Genomic DNA, 18,778 nt, shown 5'->3' with positions numbered 1-18,778 from the left:
ACCAGTCACCCCCTCTGCCATCTCCAACAAAAATAAGGCACAGGGATGTCTCCAATGGCACAGTCCTTGGGGTAGCTGATGCTGCGGAAACCCAGGCACAGACAGATGGTTCCTTCAGCAAGGAGTTTCACATGTCTGCTGCCCAGGCAATGGAAAACTCATTCCATCAGGAAGGTGCTGGTGAGAGCCCCATCTGATGTCCACTAGCCCTCCAATCAGAAGAGGCAGAATTCAGTCCTGATCTAGCCTCTCCCTACTGTTTCAGGTAGGACAGTCCCAAAAGTTTGTTTTGTTTTAAACAAGGACCTGCAGATGGACCCTCTTTTGCCAGGGCAAGGAGTCTGTTCCAGCCAAGTCCCCATAGGCACCAACAAAAACATGAAAACCTAAAATCATATGTTGAACTCCCAGGGGTTAAACATAAAAGACACAAACTCAAGTTTAAAACTCTTAGAGGCAACAGGAGCCCAGGGAAGGAGAACACATTCTTTCTCCAAGCCCTTGCAGCCCTTCAAAATCCTTTGCAAGCCCAAGAGCTCAGCCAACGGCCAAAACAAAACTGTTCCTGAGGGATGTTCAGAGGCAAAAAGCAAGGACCAAGTGCTTTTCAAGCCAGGGAAACTCAGATTTGAGCCAGATCAGGCAATATCACAAGCTCATGCAGGCAATTTGTGGCAGAGGGAAAATGAAACCCAGATTTCCAGAGCGACAATCCAGCTGCTAGCCAGGAGGAGACACTTTTGAAGAAGAAACAGCCTTGAGCAGGCAAAGGGCAACCACATGAAACAATTAAGGAGGGGACATGGTTTTCTGCCTCCATGGGTACTGCAAGAACTCTCTCATTAACACCTGGTGCACTTGAGGGGGGGTGACTCAAACCCCACCTCCCCATCTCAGGACACCAAATTCACCATGGCAACAAAAATGTCAAATGTGGTAAAAGGCTTTCATTGAGAAAGTCTCAGAGCAACACACTGTCATGCCACTGTAAGGGCCACAGTCCCAGCAGTGTCTCCTTACTCAGATAATTTGGATGCTAATTTGGACTTCAAGAGCTGTCAAAAGCTGAAGCAAATGAGTCCCTGAAAAGCTGAGCTTCCCCTAAGTGGAGATGATGACAGAGCTTTAACTGCATCAACACTTCAGTGCCCTGTCTCCATCACCCTTCACTAATTTCATCTTTGTCTGATGGAAAGAAGTAGCTGTTCTCAGCTGAATTGCTGGTGCAATGCGCAGAGCCACGTGCTCTCCTTGTTCCCAGCTGCAATGTTGGGAAACCAGTCCCAACAGCATGACCAGAGAAGGGCAGGCACAGAAGAGTCACTCGTGCTGCTGGATGGAGAGGCTGGCACCATAACTGGTGCAGCAACACTCAGAGATGACAACAAAAAGGTCTGGAGATGAGCTAGCTCTGACTTGTCCATAGACCAACATGTAGCCAACTCCATACAGCTCCCCCTGCCCAAGTACTCCACCAAGACATATCATCCCCACACTGACCACTTCCTCCCATTAAGAACATCCAAGGCTGAAAAAGAGTCAGTCCTGTTTAGTCTCGTGGACTTACCTTCAAAAGGGTAAGTCACCATTTAAAACGAGGGTGCTGCTTTCAAGATGCAGATGCTGCACACAGGATGGGCACGCAGCAGCCACCCACGGGTCACTCAAAAGGTGACTTTGTAGGCAGGTAGTCCCTGGGTCACCTAGACTTGCTCCTGACCTCAGTCAGATGTCCATTTTAAGAAAAAAAAGAGGGGTTTTGTTTCCAGCTCGCTGCCTAAGTATGTCCATGGACACTGAGCAACCACCACCTAGCAGCCAGATTCTCTAGCTCATTAATAAAACCTCTTTGGGTTACCAAACTGAAGAACTCATTCGAGCAATGAGCTCGCTCGAAAGCTTACCCCTGATCTAATATTCTTACACACCTTGCTGATGAGTCTGGCTGTTGATCTGTTGGTGGATTACATGACACCTTCAGCTAGACGAAAAATGCTGATGGGAGACAAAAACCATAATGAGCCTGAGTTAAGCAGAAACAAATGAAATCAGGACACTGCAATGAATTTCCTCAAAACATACTTTTCTTTCTGTTTCCTTCTTTGTTTGTTTGTTTTTGCTTTTTAAGCAGTTGTCCTTGGCAAATACTTCCAAACCAGCTTCCCCATGATTCTTGGGTTGAAGCAGCTTAATCATTTGCTGGAGCTGATGGTCTTCTTACAGGAAAGCAACCGGTGGGGTTAAACCTGACTGTGGGTGGGATGCTCTTTGGTATGTACCACATCTGACCCCATCCCTGGTCCAGGAACCCATGTTGGGAAGAGAGCAAGCTTGCTGGGAGCAGTACAATACCTGGACAGCAAACCCCAGGTGATGATGCCATTTGGAAGGCATGAAGCAAGAAGCGGACATGAAGACACATACTTGCTCCAGCCCAGAGTGCTGATTAGGACTTGCTGCAAAAAGCCTTGGTTTTTCAATTTGATCCCACCTGCAAATCCAGCGAGCTGGATACCCATTCCAGAAAGCATTCCTGCTTCAATTCATAGTGTGCTTTTAACATCAGACTCATTACAGTGGCACAAAAGACCATATGGCTCATTTCAGGCAGTTTTCAGCAGCAAAGACCTTGCCCTAATTTAGACTGGTGGTTGTCCACAGGTGGGAATTAAACAGAATTAGCTTTCCAGGTGCAGACATGCACCTCTGCCAGCCAGAAGAGTGCTTGAGATAAACCAAAACAGGCGAGTGTTTAGGCAACACAAGAGCAAACACCACACCTGCTTGTTTAATTAGTTACCCCTGAAATTAAAGCCCATCAAACTGCACAGAGGCTTTGTGCAACCTGCAAATTAACTATGAGGAACACAACCTGGGGGTGAAGGATGCCAGATATAATCCAAGCAGTGGCTCCAAGCACTTTCCATAACATCGATGGTGCCATGAAGGAAAACCCACAAAAAATAACACCACCCACCTGATTGTCTGTCTGTACTTCAGTTTGTTGTTTGGGTCCTGCCAGGTTAAAAGTTGCTCTATTCCATCATCATGGGTCAGATGGCTGATAAGAAACCAATTTCATCATTTTAAGACCCAAGCGTTCATTGGAAGGGTTTACTCGCAAACAAAGTTACGCACTTTGAACTGTTTAGTTTTACGTCAGTTAAACATGCCTGCGGCCCTTGTCTGGACACTCTCAAAATTAACGTGGTACGAAATGAGACCACAACCTCCACCGTTGCAGTGTCAAAGACACACTGCTGCTCTATGCTGGGACAAAACCTTCTTCGGGGTGAGCCATTTTGGAGAAAGATGCCTCTCCTCAGCAAGAGACACAGAAATAGTCATTTCCATAAATTTGACAAAATTTCACCTTTGCTCAAAATTGCTCTCCTCGTCATGGTGAAGCAGGGCTGAATTTCGGATATGATGTTTGCAGCCTTAGTCAACAGGTGAAAGTAAAATGACACCTGAAAGTCATCTTAAAATAATGGTAGATTTTTTCCTGCTTAAAGCAAAGCTTTTGTGGTTGAGCGGAACCAGTTTCTGCAACCTTCCGCATTGTACTTCTTGCAAACACAGAACACCCTCCCATGCCTGCATCAAACCACAGCAATACATCTTCGCAGGAGCATCCCCTAAAACACAGGGAACTCTAAGCCACTGTGGAGGGAATATTCCAAAGGGCAAGTTATTCCCTCTCTGCTATCTCCAGTAAGTCAGCCCCAGGCAAAGCTCTAAGGAGATGAACCTCCCTTGCTTCTCAAGCCAAAGACACAAGGTCTTGAGGAACCTCAGAGGCTCCTGTTTGAGCCCAAGAGCCGGGTGCTCCATTCATCCCTACTGAGCTTTCTGTGGTAACAGCCACACCACCAAATTTTGGATTACTGCAGCTTGAGTTGGGGGTAAAGCACAATAAGCCATGGCATGGGGTTGTCTTAGGTCAACACAAAAGTGCCCATATCAAAGGAAAAAATACAAAGCTGCTTCTGACAGCCAGGGGTGTACAGAAAAGCCCAAAGCTTGTCTGCTGTCTCTAGAAGAATACCTCATTTTAGAAAGTAAGGACTAAAATCAGGTTCAAAAGCCCCACGTATTCAGGGACAGATGCATTGGGTCAGATGCACGTTGGTCATATGCAAAGAACATGCTCCATTTATTGATTCCTATGGAAAGTAACTTCAATCCCACCACCACCTTTGCTTCAAGGCTGCTCTGATAACCACAGCAATGTGTGTATTTTAATTTTGGCTCCATATCTAAAGCATGGGCTGGAATCTACAGGAAGCAGGCTCTTGGCTACAGAAGACAATCGCAGGTACAATCAACATGCCAGGGCACCACCCATGGCCATCTTCACCATCTTCGCTTAGACAACACCTCCTTTTCTCAGGGTCTTTCACAGTAACACGCCAGATTTTCTGCCCTGTAGAATCAAGCTCTTCCGTATCTCAATACCACTCGCATTGAGAAATGCAGCAGATCTTGGTGCCAGCGCTGGGACAGCTCTGCAAGGACAAGCAGAAGAGGCAGCGAGAGCTTTCTCCAGCATGGCCGGCTGAAGCCACGTGCAGCCTTGCAGGACTTTACACTCAAAGCACCAGGGTCAAGCCAGAATTAAGACGCGCTCTTGATGAGAAAAGAGAGCTTAAATATCAAACCAATGCAAATGAACTTTTTTTTTTTTAATTAAAACTTGAAGTGACACATGAAAGAAGTGAAATCCCAGGCACAGCTGACGCACTAGGACAGATTTATATTTAGACAAACAACACGAGTGTACTTGATCAACAGGAAAGAAATGGAAACTTTTTTGGCACTGTCCAGAATGAGAAAAGAAAACCAAAAGACAGACATCCACTGCCACTCATCATTACTAAGAGCAACATCCACTGGTATTTCAGTCTCCCAAATCCCCACTTTTAACCTGAAACTGGCTTTTTTTACCATGCACTATCACAGTAAACAACATTTACAACTCACCAAGCACATGTAAAGACTATAAACCAAAATACATCATGTGCATTCACAAGACAGCTGGCATTAATTTTTTTTTAATTTACTGCTTACTACTGTCAGCTTTGTTTTCAACAGGACAACCAACATATTAGTACTTCCATATAAAACAAGTATACCAAGGTGATAAAAACAGCCATCTCCAAGTTTCACAGACTGAAGATTTGAGAGAAAGCAGAACACAAAATACAATCCTTAAAAATCTGCTGTTTCTTCTGACACATTATTCATTTGGGAGCTTTTAGTTCAGAAGTCAGACACGCTTAGCCGGATATCCGATCGTATGCTGGGCCTCATCCCAAATTTCTCTAACATTACTCACATTTTTTTGTGGGAAGAGGGATGAGGATTTTATACTTAAAAGTCAAAAAAGAGGATAAAGTGCTTGCGGCACTACGTAGGCATTATAATGGTCAGGCTTCGACCTCTGAGTCCACATGACTCCCACACATTCCATCCGCAGGAGGAGTCGGGGGGGAAAACCCACAAAAATAATAAATCAGGCTGACTCCTCTGCCTTTGCACTGCCTGGGACTCAGGGATGAGCTGGGATCTCTCCACACCATCCAGGTGAGACTCCCAGCACCGTGCAAGGGATACTTGTTCTGAAGAAAGATGCTGTGCATATAAACATCCCACGGCAACCATGTGGGTAGCATCACCTCCTGCCACCCTCCCTGCAGAGAATTACCCTCTGCCCGGCTTTCACAAGCTGAATTGCCTTAAAGCCAGGAACCAGTTGCCCCTTCCCAAAGCAAAACACCTTCCCTTCCCTCTCTGTGCAAGGGGACCATCTGATGCAGAACCAGCATCACTGTTTTCCAGTCACAATCCCTCAAAAATTAGGCCAAACTGCAAACATTTTTATTCCTTTTATCCTGCCTGACTCCTGCCTGCATGGAAATTTGAACACCATTTCCCCCCGCCCCACAAATGCACTTTTGAAGTTATTTTAGAGTCCATTTTTGGAGGCATGGGCATCACGACTACAGACACAGGGACTTGACCATTAGATCACACCGCTGCATGAACCCAGGCAACAGTGATACTCTGTGCCCCAGTTTCCCCCCCAGTATTATCCACAGGCACACAAATCTTTGAGGACATGCATCCCTCCCCATTACCTAAAAGATGCATCTCCACCTGTCTTCGCTGGAATTTCCCATCACAACCAGACAGCAGGAAAACCAGCAGCAGAATGGCAAGCAGCTTTCCCCTGGGATGCTTGTAAAGTGAGGGTTTAAAACACCTGGTCAGCCCTGATGCAAGGCATTTGCAGAGAGGGGATTAAATGCTCACCCTCCCCAAATCTCTGCTGCAGGCCCATGCATTCCTCTGCTCAAACAGCATGCTGGGCTAAAGCTTTTTTTTTTTTTTTTTGCTCACTGTTTCCATGCCCAGTCATGTCCTGCATCCTGGATTTGGTGAACATTTTAATAGCTCCTATTAATAGGCAGAGCAGGAGCTGGAGAGGCACCAGCTGCTCTGGCCAGTTGCACCTCTGAGGAGCTGCAGGGTTGTCCTCTTGCAGGGCACGGTGCTGAAAATCAGGCAGAGAAGCAAAAAAAAAAAAAAAAAGAAAAAAAGAAAGAAAAGCAAGCCCTGCTCACTCAAAAGTATTTGGGATCTGTGCTCAATGTCAACACAGAATTTTTACACACCTCCTGGAAAAAACATCTTGCATTCCCTGCAGGTCCAAAAGTGGGGATGCACTGGAGACCACGGCACATCCTCACCTCCTCAGGGTGGTGTTGTGACCTTGTTTCACCAGATCTCACCAGTCACTGTAAGAGTCCAGATGGACTGTCTGGCTAATTGAGTTAATTAAAGAGTTTTTCAGCAGCGATTAACTATCAGGTGCACAGCTCCAGCTCTCTCCAGGGAGCACATGTCACACTTCGGGAGCAGCAGCAGACTTGTGGAAAAATTACGTGGAAGCACTTACTGATGGCACCAAGTTGCTTCTTGGTAGCATTCACTGACAAAAACAAACAAAACCAACCAAACAAAATAACAACCCACCACAAAAAAACAAACACAAACACAAAACAACACAGAAAAAAACCCAAACCTTAATCTACTTTTTACCCCTAGGTTAAGCAGGACAGACTCTGCATGGAGAAGACCCAGGCAGCGCTGTATCAGATGGATGGTGCCAGGAGGAGACCCACCACCCTGATGTCCCCGTCCCAGAGCAACTTTCCCCCAGTCTGGTGCAAATCAGCCGTGTGATAAGCTCCGGGAATCGAGCAATGCTGCCCATAACTCTTATGATAAGCCAGTCAAGGCCAGAGCCAGCGGCATGGGCTATCTGTTTTACTGACAAGGTAATCGCCATCTCCCAGGAACAGTAAATACTTTGTCTGTCCACAGCCCTTGCTCAGGGATAACCAAGCAGAATGCTCGCAAAGGCCAAAAGAAAGGCTTGCTTTGTGGCCGCCACTGTTTTGCTCCCTAACAAGAAGGATGGCTGCCACAAAGTGCTGGAAAAGAGCCACATCCCGGGAAGCTGGTACGAAAACAAATAAACAACAAACAAGCCACCCCATTGCTTTGGGCTCTGTGTTTTCAGTCCCGTACCCCAAAAAACCTACTTGGCTTCCTCTGTCCAAGCAAACGTGAGGAGGTACCTGCAGAGGTACCACTTGTCCAGAGGCTGCTCCAATAAATCTGCAGGCAAGTTTCCACAGGTAAGGAGAAGCCAGTGCTCAGGAAAACAAGCTGCAGGATGCACCCTCACCTCACAACTCTTCTCTTTTTGCAGGATTCACCCCTCCCATCTCCTCCTCTTTTTATGGAAAGCACCCCCCCCCCACCCCATCTCCTCCTCTTTTTGTGGGAGGTACTCTCCTCCCATCTCCTTCTCTTTTTGTGGGAGGCACCCTCCCTCCCATCTCCTCCTCTTTTCTGTAACTCCAAGCCAAATGAATTGCAAAGGACCACTCGCTCCCATGCCACATGCATTAGGAACTGTTCCCTGTGCTTCCTTAAGGACTTTAATAGCTCAATCTGCACCAAAGGTGCAGCCACATGCAGGGAAAACAAAATTGCTAATGATGGGGTTTGTGAGCAAAGGGAGAGGTCTGGGGTGGGAGAGAAGAGCAATTTCCAAGGTTCAGTTTGCATGCACGCTGCCGGCTGGGAAACACTTATGCCGGCAGAGAGCAACTCCACCCCGGCACAGCTAATCTGATGGTAGGTTTTCAATGCAGTGGTCAGGATGCGAGGGGCTGGGGAGGGGGGCTGGGGAGGGAGGCTGGCGAGGGGGGAAAGAAAGCAAGGAAATGCCATAGAGGTGAGGACGTGTTTTCTGGCGGGGCAAAGGCTTGTTTTGTTTCCCTGCCTTCAGCTAGCTGCCATTTTCCGGAAGCTGGATCAGTTACAAAAAAATAAAAAGTTTCTCTTTGTTTAATTATAGCTGTGGTAGCCCTTGCACTGAGGGACCCAGCGTCCCCCATCTGCTCTGGGAACGGATGCAAACAAAGACAACGACAAGGCAGCGGGGAATAACCCCACGCTAAAGCTTTAACGTCTCCCACAAAGACACAACCCCAGCTCGAACAGATCTGTACTCCATGAGGCATGCGAGACCTGGGAGACTTTGGTCTCAATTCCCTGTGCAACCACCACATTGGTTACTCAAATTCCTGCTCTTTATGCTCCTTTCCTCCACCTTTTACCTGGTGTAGGTGTTTTCTAGATAGACAACTCAAGCATCTTCTCCACCCTGCTGAGTAAACTGAGGGATGCTCCAGCCAGTCCTGGCACTTGCCAGAGCCACATCTGCACTGATGCTGATCTGCAGCCAAGAGGTCCAATCAAACCCCTCCATGGACTTACTCCAGTTCAACTCCCCTAACTCACCGTAACATGGCTCATGCTCCCCACAGAGTCCAAACACTTTGCTGGTGCCAATGTCACCATGCTAGCAGCCCTAAGCAGGACACATGGTGGACCACCATCGCAATTAGCAATGAACCCTGCAAAGCCCTTGCTGAGCTCACTAGCAAGATAAGGGCAGCAGTGACCATAAAGCATCACCTGCCTTGCTCTTCCACTGACCGAGCTGGGCACACACCATTGTTCAACTGCCAAAAAAAAAAAAAAAAAAAAAAAAGAGCCTTTTCTGTTCCTAAGGAAACAGCCAGCAGCGTTCAAACAAGACCTCACACCATGCTAATGCCTTCCCCCTAAAAGAGAACTTAAAGCACTTTATACAGGCAGTGCGGTCAGGCTGGCTGGGCACAAAGGCTGCTCGATTTACCATGCAAGCTGGGGAGAGGGAACCAATAGCTTTGCACAGGGCTTGTTTGCAGCATGGGATGAGCAACCCAGTCTAACAACTACATGCTGCAGCCGTGTTTCTTTGCTGCATCGAAAGGGTGTTTCCTGGAATCAGCTGGAAAACATCTGGTTTTGCTCCGTGGCAGCCATCTCCTCTCTCAAAAATGATGGGATGCTCCTGTGGGGCAGGAGAAGGGGGCAGAGGAAGCAACTTCAGAGCAAACAGCTTTCACATTATTATTATTATTATTGAAGCTTTCTCCCCATAGTTTAACAGGACTGCAAATCAGACATGCATTATTACTGTCCCTCCAATTTGTGCAAAGACACTCAGATGATGAAGAAACACAGAAGAGGTTATATAAAAAAAAAGTGACTCAGCCACCTTCCAGCTTTGTATTTTAATATATAAAGGTTAGAGGCTATGAAGTTGCTTGCACATCCATCATCTACACATGTAAACGGCGTGCGTCAGCCGAGCCATCGCTGGCAAAGAGATGGGATGCAATGTGCACCGTCTTCCTGCTGATGGGTCTGAAGCAACACCTCGTCCAGACAGAGAAGGAGCAAATATTCGCGTAGGAGCTCGCAGGAACACTTAGCCCTAGGACCTGCAATTTGTTGTCTTCTGTTGGTAATGGAAGCGTTATGCTCCTCAGCAGCCCGTTGATACGCCAGCTGGGAATGACTACCTCTCAGCACAAAAACACACTTGTACAAATGCAAATGAAATCAAGCTAAAATTAGAAATATTTTGTGTGGGTGGTAGGGGGCAGACTAGCCAAGGGGTTCATAATGGAGGAGCAGCAGACTGGCCAGCCCATAGACAGTGCTAAGTTTCCTCAAAAAAAATGAGATTAAAGAGAGTAGATGCTGCTCATAGGAGACCAGTGACTTCAGAAGAAACATGTGAATCCAAGGATGGGATGAAAGAAAATAGGAAATTTTACAGTTGGCTCTATGACCCATCAAAAATGGACTTTTACCCTGGAAACACCATCAACACACACAGGGGGAGGATGGCTGCCTGCCAGATCTGCAAACCACCCCGAGCAGCAAAGAGATTTCATGTGCTCCTTCATTTTCCCTTTGCTGTGAGCCATCAGTATACACCCTCTTCCCCATACTCTCCTGCTTTTCTTTACAAGCCCAAGAGAGCAGAAATACGCTACAATCATTGGACTCCAAGGATCACTGGGAGAAATTAAGGACCCAAGGCTGCAAGGAAGGGGAGGGATGCCACAGGTGTCCTCCAAAACTATCCCTCAGCACGGTTCTGTGGATGGTTTTGGTGTTACTGGAACTGGGGCATCACTCGAGCATTAAACAAAATACAGATGAAACCATCAAGCCTGCTGGGAGCAAGTCTCTCTGCCTCATCTAGAAAGCCAAGGCTCTTTGCTGGAAGGAAAGGCACTTGTCAGGACATGCATGTGCCCACTGAAGGATCTGCTCCCACCAGCCAAAGTTACAGGTCCTGCAAGTGCTTTCTCCCTTCTTATTTATTAAAAAAACAAACATTATTTATGGCCACAAAGATTTTCACTTTTGAATTTAATAAACCCTGCAGCTTCATAATGAAGAAGCAAGGCTGTCCTTGCATCCCCATACCACCCCTTCAGATCCTTAAGGGAGAGAAATCAGACTCATCCCCTTTGCACAGAACAAGCCCCCACACTGCCCCCCAGCACACCCCAGGGTCTCACTGACCCTCACAAGGGTTTGCTTCCAAGTCACATCCACCACGCACAGAAGGTTTTTCCCCTGTGTCAGCACCAAGAGGTCCACGTGCTCCCTGCCCCAGCCAAGGCTGGCATGGTGCTTTCGACGTCCTTGAACAATGACAGCCCTGTGCCCAAACACTGGCCCCTCGTCGGGGTTAACACAGGGATTGTTTGTGTCATGCTCACAACAAGAAAGCAAAAGCAAAGCATCCTCCGCTCACACAGGGACCAGGAGCACACTCTGATGCAGGAGCTCAGGTCCTGTGTGAAACAATATGGGGCTCGTTTTGTGCTTTTTAAGCTCAAACCTCATTCCGCAACCTTCACAGAGCAGGGTCCATAATGGGTCTGTCAGCTGGCGTTGACAGCGGAGGTGTCTCCGGTAACCCAGCAGGGCAGGGCACCTCAAGCAGCACTCAGCTTTGCAGTCACACATTGCTCTCAACAAACACCTTTCTGCATCCATCATCTGCCACCCCAGGCAGTATACATAAAAATCCCACTGCAACAAACCCACCAGCCTAGCACTGCGCCTGGGGTGTTACTGCAACGCGAGAAGCGAGCTGTCTGACATACACAGCAACACATACACGACGCTATCAAAGCCACCTATGAAACCTGACATTTACCCCCAGCTCATCACCACTAGGAGGTCCCATCTGAGCAAACTTCAATAGCGAACCAGACTGAAAGCCTTGCAAGGGTGAAGTACTGAAGAACATTTCACTGTATATATTGCAATATATACGTTATGGTTAATAAGTACAAATATTGATTGAGCCCCCTCTTTCAAACTCAGCTTGCCACTGGTCACCAGGGAAGTCAATGTTTGGCCACAAAACTCCTCCAAGAGTTGCAATCCACAGCCAGTGTGCAACAGATGTCCAGCACCATTTGGGGTACCCCTCCACCAGCATGGACACCCATCCACCGCCATGGGCATCCCTCTGCGATGCTGCTGGGTGCTTGAACACCCAGTAAGAACCACTCTTGGTCGAGCAGCATTACAGCCAGTCCTACCAACCCAAAGCACAACTTTTGTAGGGATAGCAAACCTCGACCTGCCAGAAACCCATCCCACCTCCTCAGCATCTAATTGGGAGCCTCTGGGGAATTCTGCAGAGCTCAGATGTTTTCAGAATGCATTTGTGAAAGGAAAGAAAAGACCAGTGCCAAACTAAGGTTGAGAGACTCCAAGGCAAGGTTATTTGCATTCATTTCTGCTTCACCTGCTGTCAGAAATCCACCCACCAAGTCAGAAGATGAGGCAACTTTCAGGGCCTCTTGAAAATAAGAAAAATAAGGAGAACACAAATTTCCCTTCACATCCTGACCTCTACAGCTGGTAGCTCCCTTTGTGCAGACAAGCTTCTGTGATGAAAAGCTTCTTGCTGTATTGAAATGTTTCTCTCATTTAAAAAAATGCAGTGTCTAAACCACCTCCTTAGCATAGATACAAGCTCTTCTGAACAACCCCACCAGGCTAAAATAAATATTTTGCTTCACAAATAGTTTTCTTCTCATTAAAATGAAAACATAATTAGGATGTCAAGTACAGAGGCAAGCAACTGCTGCAATCACTCCACGCAGCACCACACTGCTCAGGCTTTATTTGATTAAAAGTAACACCGCTGCTATTTTTGAAAAGCACACTCTTTTCCTCGTCCCAACCAGAATTATTTTGGAAATACATACATATATATATATAGAAAGCTGGCATCTTTGCCAGAAAAAAATCCCCATGCAGGAGGACACACGCTCAGTAGAGGCTGCAGGTCCATGGCATGGGGCACCAGCAAGCACTGTGGGCACCTGCATCTGCTTGCTGCTTACGGCCAGAGAGGGTAAAGCTCGCTGTAGAGCACAGCAATCCTGTGTAAGCATCTAACTGTTGGAAAGGGTGAGGAAAAAAAAGCAGAAAACAGAGGGAAAGCTGTTACCAGAGATGTTGCACGAGGGCACCCATACAGCGTCCAGTACTGACCTGCTACACAGGAGCAAGAGCTAGGACAAGATACAGATATTCAGAGCTACAAGGCATGTTATTTTCGGTATGTTTTTGTTTGTTTGTTTTTAAGCAAATCTAAGCATCCCACTGCTGCAGTTAAGACACCAGGAAATAAAGGATGAGTCCTTTTTCCAGAGTGGAGGGGCATGTTTTGCTATCTAGACACAGATGTCAACACAACTTCAACTTCTACCCCAGCTGCCACTCTGCTCATTAACAGCCCTAACTTAAATTATTGCAAATCTTAGGTGGTGTTAGCCAGGATGGGGAGGCTGGAGGGGAGGTGATGGGCAATTACAGATCATTCCTCAGCATCCCCCTGACAGAGCACAGATGGGATGCTAGGTATTTGCATTCTCTTGCATCCCACAGCCCTTTACACCTCTGGGCCTGATGCAACATGGCTTACCTAGGGGAGAAACAGGGGCTAAGGGATGCACAAAACTGCATCACTGTCCCCTTTGTACCCAAGCTGCTCTGAGTGTAAGTACAGCTGAGCTGACCTCGTTGCTGAGGTGTTTACTCCTGAACATTTTTATAGACAGGGATCCCCAAAAAACCTGAATGGGTACCCCAGTACCTGAACCCAAGGCTGCAACACATCACCACCAATTCATGCCTCCCTGTAACACACCTGCAGGAGTTCACCTCTTCTGGCAAACTCAGTCCTGCGAGCAACAGCGATGCAGGAACAGCTGTAAACCAAGCCTTGAATAACATTCCCTGCTCGCAAAACAAACCCCTCCGGGCAGCCAGCAAGAAGCAAAAAGGTCAGCAACCCCATGACACCGGTAAGTCCCGACCAGGCAAACCCTCCCTGAAAATAAATGCCAGGCACAGCTGGTGCAATGCTCTTAAAAAATAGCCCCAAATTCCCAGGGAACTGCCCACCTGTGGCCGATAAGAAAAGAAAGAAAAGCCAGCCCAGCCTCCCTCCAGCCTCAGCCGTAAGACATCACTACAAGTTTGCAGGCCAGGAAACAATTGTGCGTTGTCCCCAGAGTACGCCCGGTCACACCGTCAAGCACAAAGCCCCTGGCGTCCGCCTGGCTGTCCAGGGCTCCCCACTGGGTGCAGGGGTGCCAATCCTAGGACCTGACCCCCATCGAACCTGAGCCTCCTGGCAGCACCAGCAAGACCTGGGGGACAACAGGCAGGCTGCCGGGCTTGCAAGCACTGAGTGCTGCTTGGGTGGCGCAAGCCCCCCTAAAGCATACGATGATCACGGTGCAAGCAAAAGTTTCTGGCAATAGATACCTCTGTGGGGCAGCGGGGATGGGACAGACCACCCGGAGCAGACGCTGCTGAGGTGGCTCCCACTCTATGGTGGCTGGGCCCCCCCAGCTCCCGCGCACATGGGGCTGACACACGTATATGTGTACACATGCACACAGCGACGCACGTTTGCAGGGCGATGCATATAGTGTGCACACACATAGCACTGCACACGCTCCCCTCACACTCGCCCAGCGTTGCACACGCACACAGACCCGCACGCTGTTGCATACCCGCAGGGTGCAACCGGCCCCGGAGCGCCCCACGCCCTATCACCGCCCGGCCGGAGCAGCCGGAGGCGCGGAGCCGGGCTGCCCACACCCGCCGAGCTCCGACGCAACCTCCCCGCCGAGGCAGGGGAACACGACTCCTGCCGCTCGCTCGCTCGCCCGCCCGGCGCCGCCGCAAACTTTTCCCTGGCAGCGGGGCGGTGCCGGGAGCCCCCGGTGGAGCCGCAGACAGCGGGGCAGCCGCTCCCACCGGCGGTGCCCCCCACCCCCGGCAGCGCGTCCCTTACCTGGCACCGGCGGCTGGACCAGGACCAGGACCGAGACCGAGACCGAGACCGAGACCCGACCCCGCTCTGCTCCCTGCTCGCACCGCCCGCCCCAGCGTGACGTCATGGGGCGGAGCCACCCGCGGTGGGGGGGGCGGGGGAGAGCGCGTGCAGCTGCGCGGGCGGGAGGGGGTGTCCTTATAGAGAGCGGAGGAGGGGGGGACGATAGCCATCCTTGGCAAGGGGGGAAGGACTGTCCTTGTGCAAGGGGCGGTCCTCGTGCAAAACACGTGTGTGCAGGGAGTGTCCTTGTGCAAGGAGCGGTCCTCGTGCAAAACACGTGTGTGCACAGAGTGTCTTTGTGCAAGGGGCGGCCGTCGTGCAAAGTGCCCACACACGTGGGGTGCAAGAGCACCTTGTGCAAGGGGGCGGCTGTCGTGTGAAGCGTGTGTGCAAAAGGTAGTTCCCTCTATGAAGTGCTTGTGCGAAGGTCAGTCCTCGTGCAAAGCGGGTGTGTGCAGCGGCCTCGCAGGGGAGCCCCGGTGTGCGGGAGAGTACAAATCACACCCACACAGGACAGGCCACAGGGGCCAAACCTTGTGCAAGAGGGTGCCATGGCACAGCGAATACGCATACAAAATTATGTTTGTTTGTTTTCATTTTCATGCATCCTCGTAAAGGAAGTGAAACCGTGTGATGCAGCCCATGCTGATTATTTGCTGGGAAGCTCGCTGTGCTGTGCTGCATCCCTGTGCTGTCTAGAAACATAGCAAAAATTCCCCCAGTGCTCCTTCCCCCCAAGATGGGAAGAATGGGAATTCCTGCCAGAGGAAAGAAAGGTGGAGGAAAATACTAAAACAAAATCAAACCTTTATTCTCAATAAAGCACCAAGTTGCACAACCCAGTTTCTCGAGTTAACCACAGTTTGAGAAGGTGATTTCAAAGCTTGCAATGGCTCTAACCCCAAGGCAGCCCAAGCCAAAAAAAGGATTTGTGCTCGTTAAAACCCTGCAGAGCAACCGAGCATCCCACTCCCGTGCTGACTGTGGTTGTGCTGCCCTGCAGGGGTGCTGGGTTAGGAAATGGGGTACCAGGACCAAGAAACACAGCAGGTCAGGGATGGATGCAAAGTGCAGCTGAGTTGGTGGTCACAGAGACCGTTGCAGTGGCCATTTCATGTTGAAACACACCCGGGAAAAGCAACTGAGCAAGAAATATTGGGGCAAGCAGGTACTGTGCGCAAAAAGGCCGAGGCTGTGTGAGCTGCTGCTTTTCCTACCCCCGCCTTGTTTTTTCCTGGGTTTAATCGGGACCCGATGATTAAATTTCCTCTTCCTGATGTTGGCTCCTCCTGCGCCCAGACTCCCAGTGCTGCAGAAGGAGATGGGGTTTTTGCTGAGGCTGGGGTGGCTGCAAGTCCTTGCATGGCCAAACCCCATCCCGGGTGTCAGCTGGAGCTCCCCGGCCTCGGCCAGCCCTTTCCCCAGCTTCGTTTAGCAAGTGCAAACAAAACGAGCCATGTAACCACTTCAAAGCACCCTTGCGAGCTCATTTCTGTTGCATTGTTTTGGGAGGTTTGGGGTTTATCAAAGCAAGGCTCCCCGGAGCTGGATAGCCCGGTTTTTTAATTGCAACAGGGTATTTTCATCTTGCTTTGCTGGTGGAAACGGTTCAGGTGGCACCTGTGAATGCTGAGCTGCTGGCAACACTGGGGTGCAGCTGGGCTGGGCGCTGCTCCTGTGCTGGTGGTGGGTACCATGCAGGAACCAGGTGCTGCAACCGTCTGCACCTCAGCACCAAGCCTGGAGCACCCAAACCAAGGTGCTCCTTTCCCTCTGCTTCTGCACATGTGGTGCAAAACTCTCATTAACAGCATTATTTGAGCTGCTGATTTATTTCTGTCTTGCATCCTTAGTCTGATTTCTTACCTCTCTCATGCTGTAAAGTCCAAAACGACTTGTCTCATTAGATGTTTTTATACTAGAAATACTAAAGTAGCGACTGTCACTAGCAAAAACAACTTCCCATGCCAAACAGCTGATGTTTCACAAAACGTATTGTCTGGCTTCGCTCTTAAATGAGTCTGTGTCTTAAGGGCTAAATCGCACAGTCCTCTCCCAGCCCCAACAAAGTCTGAATCGACTTTTTTTTTCTCTGCCTCGAAAACCACAGTTTTTTCTTACTCAATGTAATCATTTCCTAAATAGCTGAAGCCCCAGGAAGGGACGGTGGAGATCCCAGGATCAGCCCAGGCTGACACCTTGCGTGGCTTTGGGGCTAAAAGTGTCTTTTCTGATGAGCTGGTTTCTGGGCTGGGGGAGGCGTATGCACATCTAGAGTTTCAGCTCAGCAGCCTCGTGATCCCTCTGTGGTAAACCCACATCTTCAGGAGATAAAACTGAACTTTAACTCAAAACTGTTGGCTTGATTAAAAATCAGCAAGTCATGCACAACGACTGCTGCCCATCCTGGAAGATGCTGAGGACTCACGTTAAAAACGTTGCTGGTGGGGAAGGTCCAGCCAAGCCTGGAGTGATGAGCATCCCATCCATTTCTCACCTCCCCTCTCTGTTTTGCAACAAGTGTTTTGCAATGCCCAGAAGAAGCTCAGAGCAGTAAAGGGCCGTGGGGTATTTGGTCATGGGGTGGGTGGGTGCTGTATGTGACAGGGACCAAAAATCCATGGGGATGGAAGATGTGTCCCCAGCATCCTTCCAGCAGGTGCTGGTGCAGGCTGCCCTTGGGCTCCTGCCTTCCTGCCTGGCTCCTGCCCATCTCCTGCCCACACCTGCCGTCTGCTGCTGCGTCCCCTCCACTCCCACTGGGACCACAAGGAGCTGGCAGAGAGCCTGGCACACCGGCATGATGGCAGAGCCATCCCCCACTTTGGATGTGTGCCATTCCTGTTTCCCCTGCCAGGAAGCGATACTGGTGAGCAATTAGGCCCGGACAGGATGCCCTAATGAGCTCAGGCTTTTATACGGTGCTGGGAATTAACTTTGCAGGAATTCCATGTTAAAGTTCACTTCAAGACTTTCTCTTGTCTGTTCGCCTATGGTGTTTCTCGAGCACTTAGACAAAACTGAACGGTGATTGTCTCCAGTTGCTTAAATAGTGCTTAGGAGAAGGGCTGGTCTGGGATGACATACCCATGACTCAGATATGTGAGTGTATCTGGCTCTTTCAGAAAGAGAGGGAATCATCTTTGCTCTGATTCTGCCTTTGAAATTGCAGATAGAAACTGGACATCTGCTTGTCTTGGAGGAAAATGCTGAAATGGGCTGCCCTGCAAACGAGTCTGGATCTGATGAGCACCCAACCCAGCAGCACCAAACCCCTTGCTGGTGCTGAAGGCGCAGAAGGATTGTCTCACAGGTGAAGTGGTGGCTCAACTGTTAACATTGAGCTTCTGAAGCCTTGCAGATGGGAATCTTCCCATATGCAAGCCTAATAAAATCTGCTTCCCAAATGGAATCTAATAAAATCCTGGCTCTGTGTGGGAGTGTCCGAGCTCCTACTGCAGCCTGGGTTTGTTGCAGCCTGTTGCTATGCACTGGAGGGAGGGTTTTTTCCATGATCCTCAAATTTGGTAGGAGTCCAGCAAATCCCTTTGTCCATTTCATGCTATAGATTGCTTTCTGGAGCTGGGAAAGGGAGTGCTTGACTGCCAAGGTACATTTAATAATGCTTAATTAGTACAGCAAGCCCAGCAGACTCCCCGGGGTGAGCTCTTCTCAGGCCAATCTTCCCCTTGCTGCGAATTAATTACAGGCATGATGGTTAATGATGAAGGATAGGGATAGGGATAGCTGGCAAGTTTTGAAGTCCCTTTTGGTTCATGCCAACCTAAGACAGATCTTGTCCTATGGAAGCAGGTGGCAGAGCTATTGCTGCCTTCACAGGAAGCAGCAGCTCTTTATTTATTTGCATCCCTTGGCAGGGAGCAAGGCAGGCTCCACAGCATTGCTGACACA

General features: G+C 49.2%; 1 protein-coding gene across 2 annotated transcripts in view; it reads right to left on the bottom strand.

Annotated features, from left to right (window-relative positions):
* The window catches only part of SH3BP4 (SH3 domain binding protein 4), a 38,036-nt gene extending 23,110 nt beyond the window's left edge, over positions 1-14,926 (bottom strand). Inside the window, exon 1 of one of the 2 annotated variants that reach the window (XM_065841310.2) lies at positions 14,825-14,926. The gene's annotated coding sequence lies outside the window, so the exon portion shown is untranslated. Of the gene's footprint in view, positions 1-7,610; positions 7,766-14,824 lie in introns of those variants that run through there. The other variant, XM_071811338.1, reaches the window with a different exon arrangement.
* Between the last annotated feature and the right edge of the window lie 3,852 nt (positions 14,927-18,778).

This window comes from Patagioenas fasciata, chromosome 7 (assembly GCF_037038585.1).
Source record: "Patagioenas fasciata isolate bPatFas1 chromosome 7, bPatFas1.hap1, whole genome shotgun sequence".
NCBI classification, from domain to species: Eukaryota; Metazoa; Chordata; class Aves; order Columbiformes; family Columbidae; genus Patagioenas; species Patagioenas fasciata.
Note: the sequence above shows the minus strand (reverse complement) of the source record. Positions and strands in the feature narration are given on the sequence as shown.